The following is a 19,084-nucleotide window of genomic DNA, read 5'->3' as shown; positions in this document are numbered from 1 at the left end:
TCCAAAGGGAAAAAAGTCACTATATAAAAAAGACACCTGCACACATATGTTTTTTGCAGCACAATTCACAATTGCAAAGGAATGAAATCAGCCTAAGTGCCCATCAACCAATGAGTGGAAAAAGAATATGTGATATATATATGTATATATACTTGAGTGGAAGTGGAGACCATTATTCTAAGAGAGGTTAACTAAGGAATGGAAAACAAAATTCTCAATTATATGTAGAAGCTAAGCTACGGGTATGCAAAGGCATACAGGTATAAAGGACATTGGAGACTCAGAAGGGAGGTAGGAGGAGGATGAGGAATGAAAAACTACAAATTGGATACAATGTACACTACTCAAGTGATGAATGCACTGAAATCCCAGACTACCACCATGCAATTCATCCATTTAGCTGAAAACCACTTGTACCCCTAAAGGTACTGAAATTTAAAAAAAATTAATATATGTACTTTGACATATTTTGAGGTGGCTGTTCAGAGGGCCTGCCGACAGAGGTGGCCTGCAAAACTATCTTGTGTGAAGGTGATTTGCAACTGTAGAGGGAGTAAAGTGAAGTAAACAACAGATGGCTATCAGGTATTCTTTGAAACACCACCCCACTTTCTGCCCCTGGATCTAGGAAGGATCACCTGGGAGTCTGACACTTTAAAGGCCCTGTAGAAACATTTATCACAGGCTCCCATCTCTTCTCTCTGAGGGCCTATTCCTGTAAGATTTCATCTGCATAACAAGACCACCTTTACTAGCCAGGCCTCCTCTTCTCTCAGTTCCATAACCTGTCTTGCCACCATAACCCATTTTGCTATAATCCAAGCCCTCATTCTTGCTGTAACCTCAAGATGGTATAAAAGTGTCAACCCTCTGGCCATTTCTTTGAGTTTTTATAATTTGTATGACTTCCATACACATGTGCACACAACAAAATCTGTATGCCTGTTTTTCCTGATAATCTATTATCAGTTTGTTTTATAAACTCAAATGATTGAAACTTCAGGGGAAAAATTTAAACTTTCCTACATTCTCACTTATATGTGGAATCTAAAAAAAAGTCAAGCTCATAGAAGCAGAGTAGTATGCCAGGGGCTGGGAGGTGAGGAAAATGGGGAGATGTTGGTCAAAGGGTACAAACTTTCGGTTATAAAATGAGTAAGTTCTGGTGATCTAACATACAGCATGGTGATCATAGTTAATAATACATTCTTGTTTACTTGAAATCTGCTAAAAGTAGATCTTAAGTGTCCTCACCACACACACACACACACACACACACACAAATGATAACTAGATATGGCGACGGACGTGTTAATTTGTGATAAACACTTGACAGTGTATGCCTATATCAAATCATCACATTGTAAAGCTTGAATATATTTTTGTTTGTCAATTACACCTCAATGAACTAGAAGAAAAAGTAAAAGGATCCTGGATCACTTCAAAATATAAGCATGGCCATGATTGTGTGAGAAAATCAATAATGCAGCTAGGTACATGTTTGAGTTTAGAGTCTGTGCACAGGTTGGGTCTCCAGGCCTAATGAAGGTATCCTAGAGCAAGTAGTGGGAAACATCACCATGTTGAGCCTGCTTGGAGTTGGGTGGGTTGGAGTCAACTGTGTGGATGACATACCACAAACTCCGGCTTGATTTGGAGACACATCTCTGACAAGGTAATGATTTAGAATAGGGTTCCTCAACCTTGGCACCATTGCCAGAGCATTCTTTGTGATGGGAGCTATCCTGTGCATTGTACAATGTTTATAGCAGCATCCTTATCCTCTACCCACTAGATGCCGGTATCACTCCACTTGCCCACCCTTACGCCGCCTCCCCAAGTGGTGACAACGGAAAATGTCTAGGCATTGTAAAACGATGTCCTGGGGGCGGGGCGGGCAAAACAGCACCTGGTTGAGAACCATTGATTTAGATGAGAATGACCATGAATAAATTTCGCCATTGTATTATGCCTGTATTTCTGCATTTTGAAAGTGGAGATACTATTTTTCCAGGTGTTTCTTCTAAAGATTTTGTTTGGATTTCTGCATCAGAAAAAGGAAATGAAAAGAATGCCTTTAAGAATCTCCTATTCTCTCATATCCTTCCTTCTTCTTACTCATGCTTACTAGTTTTTTTTCCCTCTTCCTACTGAGAAATAAGTAATGTTTTATTGAATTGGTTTAGGTTTGCAGTTTCTATTTTCCTGCTTCACTAAGTATTTATCAATAGATACACACTTTGCCACAACAATAAACAAAAAATACTTTCTGACAGGTGATTTATACTAGGCTGGACTTCATTTTACAAAGCATTCCAAGGGGGCTGGGTGCGGTGGCTCACGCGTGTAATCCCAGCACTTTGGGAGGCTGAGGTGGGCAGATTACCTGAGGTCAGGAGTTCAAGACCAGCCTGTCCAACATGATGAAACCCCGTCTCAACCAAAAACACAAAAAATCAGCTGGGTGTGGTGATGGGTGCCTGTAATCCCAGCTACTTGGGAGGCTGAGGCAGGAGAATCGCTTGAACCCAGGAGGCAGAGGTTGCAGTGAGCCGAGATCGCACTACTGCACTTCAGCCTGGGTATGACAGAGCGAGACTCCGTCAAAAAAAACAAAACAAAACAAACCCCCTCCCCCCAAAAAAACCCAAAGCATTCCAAGGGATTTCATTTTATGAAGCATCACGAAGACTTCATTTTCTGAGCATCAGGCAAGTTTTAAAGGTATGTTAAGTCCTCTTCAAGCAAAGGACTGTTGGGCTGAAGTCCCAGGCCTTCTGGTTCCGTGAGGACTTTCTGTGGCTTGGAGGAAAAGCGGAAACTCTCTCTCTCTGGGCATTCTCTCTGCCTAAGCCCATCAGGGAGCTACATAAGCTTAATTAATGTTTGTAAAACATTTTTGAGATGAAAAACACCATTAGCTCAAACCACTGCTATGAAAAGTATTGTTTTCGAAACTGCATCCATACATTAGCTGTCTTAACTAGTCCTGAGGGAGACAGAAAGAACCAAAAGTACCAAATGGTGACAGAGATGATGGAGGCCCCAGTGGGACTCCTGGCTCCAAGGAGGAGCAGTGCTGGATGGATTCATTCCTATGTGTGCTGTATGTGTCCTGCTTTCCAGAGCAGCCTCCAGCAACTGATTATTTACGTGGGTAAATAATGAAAAATGTTTTATGCCCCGGATGTTGCTGAAACAAGAAATCAACACAGGCTCATATCCAGGGTGAGAACCAGGAGACAGAATTGGCTAGCTGGTGAGTGTGCATCTGCTAAGAGATTTAGACAGTAAAGGATGACTGGTCAGAGGCCATAAAGCCCAGGAAATGTCCTAAACACAGGACTGCTGAGCACAAAGCCTTTGTGTCGTATAGAAAAGAATCCCCTCTGGGCACAGACCTTTCCCAGAGCCATGGTGAGACAGCCAGGTGGGAAGGGCTCCCTGGCAGAGCCTCTGACCTACCTGCACACTGGAAGGAGTGTGGGGTGGAGCCACAGAAGTTCCAGCTTTTGCAGGGAAGAGGAGTCTTGCCCCTCCTCTTCCTTGGTGGTACCTGGGAAGCCCACGGGCAGGAAGCACACTCTCCTGCTTTGCTAGGTGTCTCTCCTTTTCTTCCTTTTCACCCAATAAAACCCTGCCCTACTCACCCTTCAAATCATCTGCAAGCCTAAATTTTTGTGGCAGTATGACAAGGACCCTGTCTTCAGCTGAACTAAGGAAAAGTCCCCAAACAATGGGAAGAAAGGCAGGGAGTAGACATCCATGTTCCTGGCGTGGATTGTGGAGGGGTACCATGGTTCTGACCAGATGTGTATCAGGAGCTTAGAATTCATAAGCAGAGAGGTAAAGCAGAGCTGAATTGAGGAGGTGTCCCTTCCTTTGAGCTGGCATGGTTTGGTGAGCAGGGTGTGACCTGGAATTCGGCCCTTGATCTAGCTTCTACAGCCTGGCATCCTGGTGTGGTGCATAACCTGTGCGGCCAAGTGCTGGGGCCTTAGAAGACCAAGCCTAGCAGGATAGAGTTGCACTTCTGAGCTGCATCTCTTTAAATTGCCTCAGAAAGAATCTGGAAGCTGCTGGAATACCTACTACCAAGGTCCTCCACCAGATTTCTGGCATCTTGCCCTTCCCTCCCTCTTCAGTTAGTTAGTCCCAAATCGCTACTCCCTTGTCTGGAGACTTGTCCCAACTACCTTTAAACTGTATAGTCCTTCACTAACGTCACTGATGACAAGAGGAGAGCTTGATAAAACTCATAAAGCCTTGCATTTATTTGTGAGTCTGTTATAAAGTTCTAAAATTCAGCACTTTATCTTTCAATACTTTAGGGGAAAAAGTTATAAATACGTCTGCTTCTGAGAACTTTAAGCTTCATGTTAAGCTTGAAGTCATGTAATAATTTATCATTCATTCCAGTGTTGGTAAAAAACATACTTTTCCATAGAGTCCTGGTGTCTGTGGCTTTATTAGAGGAGCCACAGTATTTTTAAATATGAGAGCTTCATCAGAGAGTGATTTGCTGGCCTATGGGTTTGAATACATTTGGCACAGACAAGTGAGTGAGGTCACTTTGCTGTCTTTTAAAGACTGTCCATTGCATTTCAAAGGAAACCCAAGCTCCTCCTCACAACAGGCAGGGCCTTAAAAACCTAGCTTTTGCCTCCCCTTGGGCCACTTTCATCCCTGCACACTGCCCTTCACCCATACTGCCTCTCTCTGTCCTCTGGACATGTTGCTTCCCCTTGCTGTTCTTACAATGCTTACCCCTTCACTCTTCATCCGACTGGCTCCTTCTTTTCATTCATTCCTTCCTCCCCTTAGAGAGAACTGCCCTGACCACCCAAATGAAAGAAGTCCTTTTCCCAAATTACTGTCACCTTACTTTAGGGTATTTATTTTTAATTTAAATAAATTCAAATTTCTATTTTTTCATCTTCAGTGTCCAGCTGGAAAGGATATTTTTATAGCACTTATTACTCTGTAGTTAATATATGTCCTCACCTCTATATTCTCTATTATGTCCAGGGTAACTATGTAATGTATTATCCAAACTGAGACACCCTTGAGAGTGAGAGCTATTAATAATTATAATGAGACAACGAAATAAGGTGAGACTCTCCCAGGGACACAAGAATGTATGGATCATTGGAGCTGAACCCATTAGAGAATGTAATCTTCCTCAGGGCATGAACTTTGTGTGGCTTCTTCACTGTTGATCATCAAAGCAGGGAACTGTACCTACTACCTATAGGTACTTACTGTTAAATGAACAAATGACTTCTATATGCATAGATTTACACGTTTAAATTTTCCTTGTCATTTTTGCATTTTTCCATATATTAAATATGAGTGTATATATTTACAATGTCATTTTAAGGGAAAGAAATCAGAAAATTATATGAACCTTATGTTCCCTAGATGATATGTATAAATGTGGGTAATGACTGATAACAGGGAAAAATAAAGTGTTTATATATTTTAGAGATGGTATAATGGTTGGTTTTTTCTTTTTCAATTTGTTTTATCCCTGTGACATTATATGTAAAATTTTCAAAAATTAAAAGGCAAAAATGGAAAAATGAAAGAATGTTTTCTTTAACATATCTGACCCTAAGCTACATCTCTAGCTCTGACTTGCCTCTGTTTTATGAATTCCAAGCTCCTCAAACATATCTAGCCAGAACCATGGTACCCCTGCCATAATCCATGCCAGTAAAATATATGTCCACTCCCCTGCCTTTCTACCCATGGCTTAGTTCCAATAGAGGTTACATGTGAACATCTGATGGTGGAACCTAAATCATGCTCACACAGGAAGTCTAAGGAATGAAGCTGATAGCTTTCTTTCCATCGCACACTGAAAGAAAGAATGGTCGTTGAATGAGCCAATCCATAAAGAAGCATTCATTTACTTCGACACATATTGAGTGCCTACTATGTGGATGGCCCAGAGGTGAGAGCAACTTGTTGAAAGTTTTTTAAACCCTCATTTCTGTAACCTTCTTTTTCCATAATTATCTTAATCTACTATTACAGGTCAACCCCTTTAACTTCTCTTTTCCAGCAGAATTATACTATATGGGTCTTGGTCTGACATATTTTCAATGGTGTTGAAATACAAAGCAGTGATTCCACACCCAGATGAATAATAGTTGTGAAATGGATCCTAGAAGAATGGTAAAATCAGAGGAGAATGGAAGGTCATGGGTTTCCCACTTGGCTGAATTAAAATTCAGACTAGGCTGCTTCCCTTCCCCTTTGTTGGAGACATTTATAGCTGGGGGTTTAAGACTGAGACCCAGGCTTCCTTAAAGAAAGTTTTACTTTGAATTTCAACAAAAAAGCAAAGTGCATGATGGGGAGTCTGACCAATTGGATATATATTTCCTGAAATGTATTGATTTAAAGAAGCTCTTGAACACTTGTTTTATTGCTTTTCAATTGGTCTCAGGTTTTCAATAAAGAAAATAGAGGCCGGGCGTGGTGGCTCACGCCTGTAATCCCAGCACTTTGGGAGGCTGAGGCGGGTGGATCACGAGGTCAGGAGATTGAGACCATCCTGGTCAACATGGTGAAAACCCTTCTCTACTGAAATACAAAAACTTAATTGGGCATGGTGGCACGTGCCTGTAGTCCCAGCTACTCAGGAGGCTGAGGCAGGGGAATTGCTTGAACCCAGGAGGTGGAGGTTGCAGTGAGCCGAGATGGCGACACTGCACTCCAGCATGGCAACAGAACAAGACTCCGTCTCAAAAAAAAAAAAAAAAAAAAAGAAAGTAGGATAGTGGAAAGAGTACTCGTCACTGCAACTTGTGACCGTGATTAACCTCTCTGCATGCAGGCTCTCATTCACGCTGGTGTTGCACTAGCTGATCATCAAGTTCTTATCCAGCTCTTATTTGCTATGTTCAATGGTGTAATTTAAATAATAACCAAATTAATAATTGAATAAGAGCTATTCGAGTCCCTCATTAATCTACACTGAGTTTCACATATTTTTTCTAACATATCACCTAGTATCTATTTATATCAGAAGGGTGACAGTACAAATGTTTTTATCCATAGTATGCACACCAGTATTCCTCTTCCTTGGCTCCTTTAACCCTCTAACTGATGACTGTATCTACAGCCTAGTTTTCTTTAGGAAAAACCACATTTTACATAATGTATGTCTATATTGGTAACTCTTAGATGTTAAAATATTTAATAAACATGAGCTTAAGACTCCGAGTACAAATGTCATTGCATAGAAATCAAACAGAAAGAAATGGATATAATCAAACATGACTGTGGGCCGGGCACAGTGGCTCATGCCTGTAATCCCAGAACTCTGGGAGGCTGATGAGGATGAATTGCTTGAGCCTAGGAGTTCAAGGCCAGCCTGAGCAATGTGATGAAACTCTGTCTCTACAAAAAATACAACAATTAGCTGGGTATAGTGGTGTACACTTGTGGTCCCAGCCACTCAGGAAGCTGAGGTGAGATGATTGCTTGAGCCTAGGGGGTCGAGGCTGCAGTGAGCCATGATTGAGTCACTGCACTCCAGCCTGGGTGACAGAGCGAGACCCTGTCTCAAAAAAAAAAAAAAAAAAAGGACTGAATAGTATGTAATATTAATGTTAGAATTAATTTAATAAAATATAGAGTTGACAAAAAATTCCATTTTTCTTTCATTCCCATGGACCCCAACATTGATAGAGACACCATCATCTCTTGGCTGGGTATCTGCAAAGCCTACGGTCAATAAATGTTAGGAACACCATTATCCCTTTCCAGAATACCTAAATAAATCTGAGGATAAAAAACAGAATTGTGGATACATAATTTCTTGTTAGGATGGCTGCAAAACCACATGGTCAATACTGAAGCTAGTGAAACACTATCTGTATCCCGGAAAATTGCAAAAATTCATGGTCAGTACCATGGTTAGGGCCACTATCATCTCTTAACTGGACACATGCAATATCGCATGGTAACTAATGTTGTTAAGGACACGTCGCTCTTTACCTGGACAACTAAAATATCCTAAGACCACTAACATGGTAAGGGACAGAACAACTTTTATCTGGATACATGCAAAATTCAGAGGTCAGCACTGTATATACAGACACCATCATCTTCTAATTAGATACTTGCAAAAACCTCATGGTTGCTAATGTATTAGATAAACACCATCTCTAACTTGATCACCTAAAAGGGCCAAAATAAACATCACAGTAGGGGCACATCATTCCTTGCCTAACTGCAAAATCCCGTGGTCATGATCTTGATTAGGGACACCATCAACTCTTATCTGGATGCCTGCGCATTTCCGAGGAAAACACCTTAGTTACAGGCATCTTCATAGCTTAATAGGATATCTGCAAAATTTCCCTGGTCGCTATGGTGGTTAGTCAACATAACTTACAAGAATACTAGCAAACAAATTTGGTCACTATGTTGGCTTAAGAACACGTGTATTGCTTACCTGGATATCAGCTTTGGTACTAACATCATCTTGTATTTGGATGCAAGCAAAATCTTGCCTTCAGTACCATAGGGAGGCTTTCAATAATCTTTTAATTGGAATTTACAAAAACCCAAAGAGACAACAGTGCTTAAGGACAAACCTATAACCTGGACACCTGAAAATTCTATGGGCACTATAAACTTAAAAAAAAAACATAAAATCTACCTAGATACTAGCAAGTATCTAGGATCAACACTGTAGTTAGAGACACCAGTAACTCTTGAGTGGACATCTGCAAAAACAGCAATCAAGAGATGATGGATCAACTAACAATAATATTTCATTTGTGATTTTGCTGGAATCAGTTAAGAGATGATATGGGCCTTAACCACAGTAGAGAAAGCACCATCATCTCTTAATCGAATCTTTAAAAAAATCATGATAAAAATTGTGTTAAGAATGCATGTACTATACGAACACCTGCAAAATTATATGGTTACTTGATAATTATGGGGCCCTTCAAATCTACCTGGAAACATTCAGGTGTTCCAAGTCGACAACCTAGTTAGAGGCATATTCTCGTCTTGACAAGATAACTGCAAAAAAAAGTCATGGTCAATATATAGGTGTTGGACAAAATTGTAACTTACTTGGATACCTGAATATATTGTAGTCACTACTAAGGTTAAACACATACCTAAACTCAAACAGAAAGGCTTATTGCTTCAGAGTGTTTATTGGGACGCTATCATTTCTTACTTGAATACCTGCAAAAAACCTCTGATAACACAAATGTTAGGGATACCATGTATACTCACCAAGATATCTGAAGATCCCATGATCTGTAGGATGCTTAAGGCCCACATAATCACTTGTCTACAAGCAAAGCCCCCATTAACGGTCATTATGAAGTTCAACATGATCTTCTGGCTGGAACCTGAAAAACGCATTGTGACAAATGTGATACAGACACACCTTTTCAACTTGGACAATTGCAAATAATCTTATTCACTTCCATCATTGCAGGATACATCTCTACCTGGAAACTTGCTGTAATACGAGGTCTATACCATGGTTAAAGACACCATCGTTTTCTGACTGCACACCTTTAAAAATACCATGGAAATACTGTGATGCAGAACATATGAAAATTACCTGGATGCCTGCAACTCATAAAACACCCACAGTATAAAAAATAAATTTTCTCTAAAACACAGAACAATAGGGTAACATGGTTACTAGAATTGTTTTTTAAAAAATCACATGGTAAACAAGTTTAGGCAAACAAACATCACTTATCTAGATATGTAAAGACCAGATGATCTGTGATGTTAAGGTGCACATCATCACTAACCTGGATACCAAAACAGCTCCTGATAATGACCATTGTTAGGTTTGTTATAATCTCTTGACAGGAACCTGAAAAACACATTATGATATATATACACACACGTATAAAGGGATATAATGTGTTCTATCTATAGCAATGCTTGCAAATAACTTTATATGTATACACACACACACACACACACACACACATATAAAGGGATACAATGTGTTCTATCTATAGGGATGCTTACAAATAACTTTGGTCACTTCCATCACTATGAAAACATCAACTCTACCTGGATACTTGTAGTAATACAAGGTCAAGACCATTGTTGGATAAGACAACATTTGTTTTAGGCCACCTGTAAAAATCCCATGGTTACTATTGTGACTAGTAATTATAATTACCTGGTATGTCCAATTCCTTATCACTCAAAGAGTTAAACAAATGTTTTCTTAAAATATAAAAAGGGCAAATTCATGGTTTTGAGAATTGGTAAAGACTCTATAATTTCCTATCTGAATATTTAAAAAGAAATCATGGTAACATCAAGTGTTAGGGACACAACCATCAATTATACCTATATGAAGATCAGATAACCTGTGCTCTGGTTTAGGTCTCTCCATCATCATTTACCTCAAAACCAGCAATATCACATATTAATTACCATAGATAGGCTCACCATGATCTCTGGACATACCCTGGAAAACACGTTGTGGGAAATGGGTTTGGTACTAGTCTAATTCTACTTGTAGAACTACAAATTCCCTTGGTCTCTTGAATCTTTTGGGGCCCATAAACACTAGATAAGGGCAGAACTACAAAGTCAAACTATAGAAAGAGGCACCGTCCACTCTTTGACAGATACCTCCAAAAATCCCATGGCCAATAATGTGGTGATGAGCAATATGATAAAATACCAAGATACCTGTATATATGTCTATCAGTACAAGTGTTATATACACATTATCTCAAAAGAAAAATACATTAAAAACTCATGGTTCCTGTTACTATTAGGGATACTTTGATTTTTAAACTGCATACACGCCATAAACAAGGTTTATATAACGGTCCTGAAAACACCATTCATTACTTACATAACTGAAAAGACGAAGGCATCTAATGAACTAGAGTCACACCACCTCATGCCTGTATACTACCAAACAACTTTTGGGAAGCCTGAAAAAGACAAACACAGTAACACTGTGTTAGAGGGACCATACTCACTTACCTAAAAATCTGAACAACAGGTGGTCTGTAGTGTGGTAAGACCCAATTTATCACTGACCTGGTTACTACCAAGAACCCATAAATGACCATTGTTAGGTTCACTATGATTTCATGACTACTGGTACCTGAAGAAACATATTCAACAATGAATATGTTTAATGAAACACGCTGTTTTACCTGCAAAAAAGGAGGGGGCACCTGCAACTTGTATCAGTCATTTTCCTCATTAGAGGAACCACCAACACTACCTTGATCTTAGTAGAACTTTGAGATCAACACCAATGTTAGAGAAACCATTATCGCTTGACTTAGAAATCTCATTGGTCATACTATAATGTGGAAAAGTAGGATAACTCACCTGGATACCGGCATAGCCCTCCTTAGAGACTAATGTTAAACACACATTATATATTTTTTATTTTTTTAAGAGACAGGGTTTTGTCCTGTCACCCAAGTTGGAGTGCAGTGGTGTGATCACGGCTCACTGCAGCCTCGACCTCCTGGGCTCAAGTGATCTTCCTGCGTCAGCCTCCAGAGTAGCTCATACTATAGGCACATGCAACTATGCCCAGCTTGGTTAGGTACTACACATGATATCTAAATTCTAAAATAATAAGGGCTAATGCTTACTAGCCTTGGTGGGGAAAACATTTCTTAACTGAATGCCTGCAAAAAAACCATGGTAACACAAAAGGTAGAGGCACTATCCACACTTAATTATACATCTGATGATTAGATTGTTTTCTGAGTGCTTGCTTAAGGCCTACATCATTACTTACCTGGATGCAAGCAAAGTCTCGTTCTTGATCATGATGAGATTTACCATGACTTCTTGACAGGATCCTAAAAACACATTATGACAAATGTGTGTAGACACAGCTTTTTTTCTAGAACCCTGCAATTAAGCTTACTCACTACCACCATTGCAAGAACCATCAAGTATACCTGAAATCTTGCAGTACTCCAAGGTCTATAGCACTGTTAGAGATACCATTTTCTCTTTACTACTTACCTGCAAACAAACCCACAATTGCTACTATGACATGCAACTCCATGGTTAATTCCTTGGATAGCAAATAGCTCAACAATCACAAAGTTAAACATACATTTTCTCTAAAATATAAAGCAGCAGGATAACATGGTTGCTACAGTTGGTAAAGACTATCATTTCTTACCTGAGTACCTACGGAAAAAATCACATGCTAAAAAAGTTTAGGTAAATGTATACCACTTACTTAGATATATGAAGATCTGGCCAGGCGCGGTGGTGCACACCTGTAATTACAGTACTTTGGGAGACCAAGGTGGGTGGATTGCTTGAGGCCAGGAGTTCGAGACCAGCTTGGCCAACGTGCCAAAATCCCATCTCTAAAAATACAAAAATTAGCAGGACGTGGTGGTGCACACCTGTAATCCCAGCTATTCAGGATGCAGAGGCACGAGAATCGCTTGAACTTGGGAGGTGGAGGCTGCAGTGAGCCGAGATTACCCCACTGCATTCCAGCCTGGGCGACAAAGCAAGACTCTGTCAAAAAAAAAAAAAAAAAAAAAAAAAGATATATGAAGATCTGATGGTCTATGATGTGGTTAAAGAACACATCATCACTTGCCTGCATAACAGAAATGTCTGCCGTACCAACCATTGTTAGGTTTATCAGGGTCTCACTACAGAAACCTGAAATACACATTGTGAAATATGTGCTAAAGGACACAAACATTTCCACCAAGACGACATCTGAAAATAACCTTGGTCACTCCATCATTACGGAACACATAACTCTACCTGGATACTTGTAATAATGCAAGATCAATACCACTGTGATCTACAGATATGTAGGTTTTCCCAATTTTTGTGTTGCCATATTTTGTTCAGGTATTTAGTTAAGGAATTATATTTTCCCAACCAATGCTGGTAAGCATTAGTCATTATTTTTAGAGTTTAGTTATAATGTGTTTAGTCTTATAGTGAGGGAGGGATATGCAGGTATGCAGAAAAACAGCAGATAAACTTAGCCACTTCCACAATTATGGGACATATCAAATCTATCTGCACAATTTCAGTGATACAGGGTCAAAATCTATGCAGAAATCCATTATTTCTTGACTGGACACTGGGAGAAATCCTATTGGCAGAACAGGGGTGGGGAACACAGTGATAGATACCTGGTTGGTTACCTGCAATCCCTCAACACTCTCAGGGTTCCACATATACTTTTGGTGAAACAGAAAATGGGAAAACTCGGCCTATCTGGGATTGGTAAGGACTCAATCATTTATCTCCCGAATACCTGGGAAAGAAATCATGATGGGAAGACATGTAGGGATACATCATTACTGAACTAGGTCTCTATGACAGTTCCACGCTGCAGGCTGTGGCACTTACCTCACCCAGCAATGCCCACATTACCTAGGATTGAAAGGCCTGCTGTGATGCCCTGACACACATCTGAAAGACATATTGTGGTTGATCCACAACCTGTGCTACAAGGACAATCACAAATACTCTTGTTCACTGGCATCATTTCACGACTCATCAAAGTTACCTGGATAACACAAGAACTCTGAGGCTACAGCCTACAAGGGATACCTGCAGAAACACCACAGTCCACATCGGCGTGACAGACAATATGATCAACTACCTGGGCATTGGCATATCTGTCTATTGTGTGGAGTGTGAAATTTGCAAAAAACAAACAAACAAACAAACAAAAGCCTTACCTCTGAATAAGCAAACAGTAAAATCTCATGCTTACTGGCATTGGGAATCACTACTTATTTTTTCCCAATGACACATATGCCAAACACAAGGTTACTCTACCAGACTCAAAACCACCATTAATTTTACCTACATGCAGGAAACACAGAATGTCTTTCATGAGATAATGTCACAACATCTCTTACCTCTCTACAGGAAGAGAACTTTACGGGACCCCTGCAGGAAACCATGGGAAAAACACTGTGTCAAGGAGAGCGTCCTCTTTGTCCAGGAAAACTGAAGTTTCAGGTGGTCTATATTGGCACAGGACTCATGTGATCAATTACCTGGTTACAATCCAGGGCCCCTGAATGGTCATTCTCAGGCCGGCCTTGATTTCATGTCTAGCAGCAGCAGAAGAAATGCATCTGACAGGTATTTTCCGGGATGCCACTTGGTGTACCTGAAAGATGAAAAAGACACGCACTACACAGCCTGGTCACTGCCGTCATCTGGGAACCGTCGACCTTACCTAGATCCCGGCAGAACTCCAACTTCCACCCCACTGCTGGCACCATTACTGACTCCAGACTGAGGATGTGTCAGAACTATCATTCCATCCTGTGATCTGGTAGAGTAGGATAATTTACCTGGACACCCACATCTCCCTCAGTCAACATGGACTCAGGTTCAAGGCACATTTCCTAAAGTTGAACACAGCAAGGACTAATGCTTACCAGTCTTGGTTGGCAAAGCATCATTTCTTAACTGAATAACTGCAGAAAATAAAGAATAGAAAATGAGCTGAGGAAACCATGGCAGGACAGGGACAAGAGCCGGAAAGTCATCTGTATTTATCGGTGTATGGGAAGATTGGATAGTCCATGGCCTGCTTAGGCCCATGCCGTCACCCACCTAAATACAGGCACAGTCCTCTGCTCAAGCACAAAGAGGTTTCCTGTGACCTTTCCAAGGGAACCTAAAACCACATATGTGACCAATGTGTCTATGGACACAGTCATCATTGTGGAAGCCAAAATTGTACCTGGATGTTTGCAAGCCCTCCAAGGTCTAGGCCATTGTAGGACATGCCATTTTCTCTGGCCCGCTTCTCTGCAAATCCACCGCGGTTACTCCTGTGATGCACAGTGCCATGTGAATTCCCTGGCACGTGTCAATCAATCAGCACTCACAGGGTACATACCTCATACGTTCTCTCCTGGACTGAAAACAACAGGATCACACGGCAAGGAGAATGGGGAGCTACTACCCTTTCTTACCGGAATACCCATAAACCCATCACATGGTAAACCGTTCAGCGAAAGGAACCTCACTGACCTAATACGTTAAGATCAAATGGTCTGTGGTGAGTTTACAGCACACACCATCACTTACCCAGATAGCAGACATGTCCCCTGATCATGTCTCTGGTTAGTCAGGATTTCCTCCCAGGAACCTGGAAAGCATACACTGAGATATATGCCTCAGAAACACATAAACTGTTCTACCAGGACACCTACAAATCACGCTGCTTACATCCATCACTGAAAGACTCTTACCTGTAGGCTGACAGTGTCCCCAAGCTCAGGGCCATGATCCCAGAAGACAGCATTTCTCTCCACAGGACACCTGCAAAATGTCCATGGTCACTGCTGTGGCTGGGAAAGCCGGATCATTACCTGGTATTTGTTGTCCCACTGCACTCACAGGTTAGTCACATGCAGAGGGAAAACTCACGGTTTAGTACGCCAGGGAGTCTTACCATTTTTTCCTAGGACAACTGAAGCGAAATCTTGGGAACAACAGGAAGGATGGACCCATCATCACTTTCCTAGACAGCTGAACCTCACGTGGCCCATGCGTTGCTTTTAGCCCTCATCAGTGCTGACCTCCAGACCTGTTACCATATTCATTGTGATGTCATGGTAGGGGGCTGAAATAGGCACGAAGATATATATGTAGAAGGACACGGGGTTTTCCACCAGGACTCCAGCAAAGAACCTTGAGTTCTTCCAGCTTTATGGGACACACCACTAGACCTGGATACTTGCAGTAATCCTACGTTGACCCTGACAGCTGAAAACCACCATTTCACAACTGGACACCTCCACAAATCCTAGGGGCAGCAGTGGGGGTGGGAAATACAGTGATAAATACCTGGTTACCTGCAATCCCTCAACACTCACAGGGTCAGCATATACTTTCAGTGAAAGAGAAAATTAGAAAACCCAGCCTATCTGAGACTGGTTAGGACTCAATCACTTCTCACCTGATACCTGGGAAAAAGTCACGGCAGGAAGACGTGTAGGGACACGTCATCAGTGAACTAGTCTCTGTGACGCTGTAGTTTAGGCCCGCATCAGCACTTACCTCCGCCAATAATGTCCCATGTTACCTAGTTTTGATAGGCTTATTATGATATGTTAATGTAAATCTGAAATATATATTGTGAATAGTGTGACTGGTACACATATCATTCTACCTATATACCTCCAATCTTTTCTGGTCACTTTTATTATTTTTGTATTCATCAAATGTACCTCAATACTTGTAGAAATTAGAGGAAAACTCCTTTTAAGAATCCTTGTACTTTCTTGATTAGATCCCTGCATAATTCCTGTTGTTAATTTCATGATGTTGCACAATACGGTTAATCTAGATGCCTGTGGATTTGTGTAGCCCTGTAAGTGTTCATTACTCATTATCTGTCAAGACATGCAATAAATTCTCTTGATTATTTGTATTACTAGAGGCGTATTTATTTTTAACTGCATAAATGTGAAAAACAAGTTTAAGTTAATATTGTGTAAAACATTAATAAAGTTGATATCCGAAAATACCAAGGTGTTTTACATGTTAATACAACCTTACCTGGTCTCTATAAACTAGCCCAAAAACCTGAATGGATTACCTACAAAATACACAGTAGCTTAAGCATCAGGGATCCCTTTTTACATACCTAGAAAATCCAATGCTCTGCATTGTGTAATTACCCCCATTACAGGAAGCAAACAGTTATCACTACCTGTTTACAAGCAATGTTTCATTACTGAGCATTATGTGACTCACCTCATAGTTTTGACAAGAACCTGAAAAATCATATAAGACAAATGTGCTTCAGGTCACAACTTGTTCTCCCCGGGCACTTGCCTACAACCTTGTAATGCTTCCATTATTTTGGAATACACATCAACTCTACCTAGACACTTGCTTTAATTCAAGGTCAACACATCTTTGTTAGAGACACCATCATGGGTGGTGATAACTGCACAGCTGATAATATCCCATGGTTGCTACTCTGATGGGGAGCTACAAGATATTTTCAAGGACACATGGAAATCATTGACCACTCACCTGGTTAAATGTAAATTTTCTGTGAAATACAAACTCTGTGATAACATGCCTGCTAGAATTAACAAAATACTATCATGTTTTGCCTGAATACGTACCAAAAATCAAATGGTAAAACTTACCTAGATATAAAAAAATCAGATGACTCATGATGGGTTAGGGTGTGCATCATCACTTACTTAGACCAGAAATGTCTTTACTGACATCCACTTTTAGTTTCGTAACATTTACTTCACAGGAACCTGAAACACAATGTGAATATGTGTTGAAGGATGTAATGCTTTCCAGAAGGACACCTGCAAATAACCTTGCAGAGTTCCATCCGTATGAGACAAATCAACTCTACCTGGACATTTGCAGTATTGCAAGGACAACACTGTTGTCATATCAAACCATCATTTCTTGAGAGGAAACCTATAAAATCACGTGGTTTCCACTGTAGTGAAAATCACCATGATCATTGCCTGGATACATGCAATCCCTCAAACTCAGAGGGTTTGCCATACATTTTCCCTAATACATGAAAAGCGAAGACTCATGGTTTCTAGAATTGATACAGGTTCTATGATTTCTTTCCTGAACCCCTGCAAAAAAATCATGGAAAGGGCGATAAAGAGGTGCTTGAGGCACTGTCATCACTTACCTATGCACATGATGATCAGATGTGCTGTGCTGTGCTTTTGTCCCACACCAGCTTTGCCTTGATGCCAGCAATGTCCCACCTTTTACAAACTCCTTGATTACCTTTCACAGACTCACTATGATGCCTTGACTTGGATCAGAAAAACACACTGTGGAAAATGCATTTGATATTGTGGAAAATGCGTTTGGTAAATATCTTCAGATAATTGGACACCTGCAAAGTCCTTTGGTCACTTGTATCATTTCAGGACCCATCCATGCTACCTGGATGCCTGCTCAATTCCAACTTGAAACCAAGGTAAGAAACTCCTTCATCTCTTGAAGGCATACCTGCAAAATGACCAATAACCTGGTGATAGATAAGACTATAAATTACCTGGATACCTGCATATTCATCTGTTGCTCTGAGTGATGAATATGCGTTATCTCTAAATAAGAATACAGGAGAATCTTATGTTTACTAGTATTGTTAAGAACTAATTCTCTAACTACACACATGCCAAAAACAATGTTAATATATGTGTCTTAAGGATATCATTAACTGCTCAGATATCTGAAAATCAGAAGGTCTCTCATGAGTCAATGTCCTATCATCACTTACCTGGATACCAGCAACGTCTCCTGTTAACAAACATATTTAGGTCCTTTGCGATCTCTGGACAGGCATCTGAAAAGCATAATTTGAGATACATGTCGAAGAACACAACCTTTTCTATCAGGATGCCTGAAAATAACCTTGATCACTGCCATCATGCAGAAACCATCAACTCTATCTGAATATCTGAAGTACTCCAAGGAAGTGCCATTGTCAGATAAGAACATCGTTTCCTGACTACACTCTTAAAATTCCCATGAATTCTACTGGAGGAGGACCACCACGATAGTTGTCTAGATATGTGCAGTTCTTCGTCACTGTACATTCTCTACAGAAGAAAAAAGTGAAAATTCATGATTCCTCAAATTGTTAAGGGCTATCTCGTGCTTAGCTGAATAGTTGCAATAAACACATAGTCAAAAAAATGTGACACCATCATCACCTATATACATGAAGATCAGATGGCCTAAGATCAGATGGCCTGTGCTGTGGTTTAGGCTCATATCAGCACTTACCTGGGCACCAGGTGAATTCCTGTGAATGACCATTTTGAAGTTCATCATGTTCTCTGGACTGAAACCTGAAGAACAAATTGCTACCAATGTTCCTATGCACACAATTTTTTCCTCCTGAACAGCTAAGGACAACGTTGGCGGCTTCCTCCATGGCAGGACCCATCAACTCTACCTGATTACTTGTAGCATTCTACGGTCTGCACTGCTGTTAGTGAAAACACATTCTGTTCGCTGCACACTTCCAGAAGTCCCGGGGTTACATCTGAGAAGCAGG

At 40.6% G+C, this 19,084-nt stretch overlaps 1 long non-coding RNA gene across 16 annotated transcripts in view; it reads right to left on the bottom strand.

Moving 5' to 3' along the window:
* The window catches only part of LOC126945338 (uncharacterized), a 44,238-nt gene that overhangs the window by 550 nt on the left and 24,604 nt on the right, over positions 1 to 19,084 (bottom strand). For 8 of the 16 annotated variants that reach the window (XR_007722420.1, XR_007722415.1, XR_007722419.1 and 5 more), the window contains 8 exons: positions 18,983 to 19,072; positions 18,811 to 18,875; positions 18,302 to 18,367; positions 15,267 to 18,030; positions 11,792 to 15,163; positions 10,880 to 10,961; positions 9,807 to 9,871; positions 7,249 to 9,389 (listed from right to left, as the gene is read on the bottom strand). This is a non-coding gene — a long non-coding RNA (uncharacterized LOC126945338). Of the gene's footprint in view, positions 1 to 7,248; positions 9,390 to 9,806; positions 9,872 to 10,879; positions 10,962 to 11,791; positions 15,164 to 15,266; positions 18,031 to 18,301; positions 18,368 to 18,810; positions 18,876 to 18,982; positions 19,073 to 19,084 lie in introns of those variants that run through there. The other 8 variants (XR_007722407.1, XR_007722418.1, XR_007722412.1 and 5 more) reach the window with 7 other exon arrangements.

This window comes from Macaca thibetana, chromosome X, assembly GCF_024542745.1.
Source record: "Macaca thibetana thibetana isolate TM-01 chromosome X, ASM2454274v1, whole genome shotgun sequence".
NCBI lineage: Eukaryota > Metazoa > Chordata > Mammalia > Primates > Cercopithecidae > Macaca > Macaca thibetana.
The sequence above is the reverse complement of the archived record's forward strand: the minus strand, read 5'-3'. Positions and strand labels throughout refer to the sequence as shown.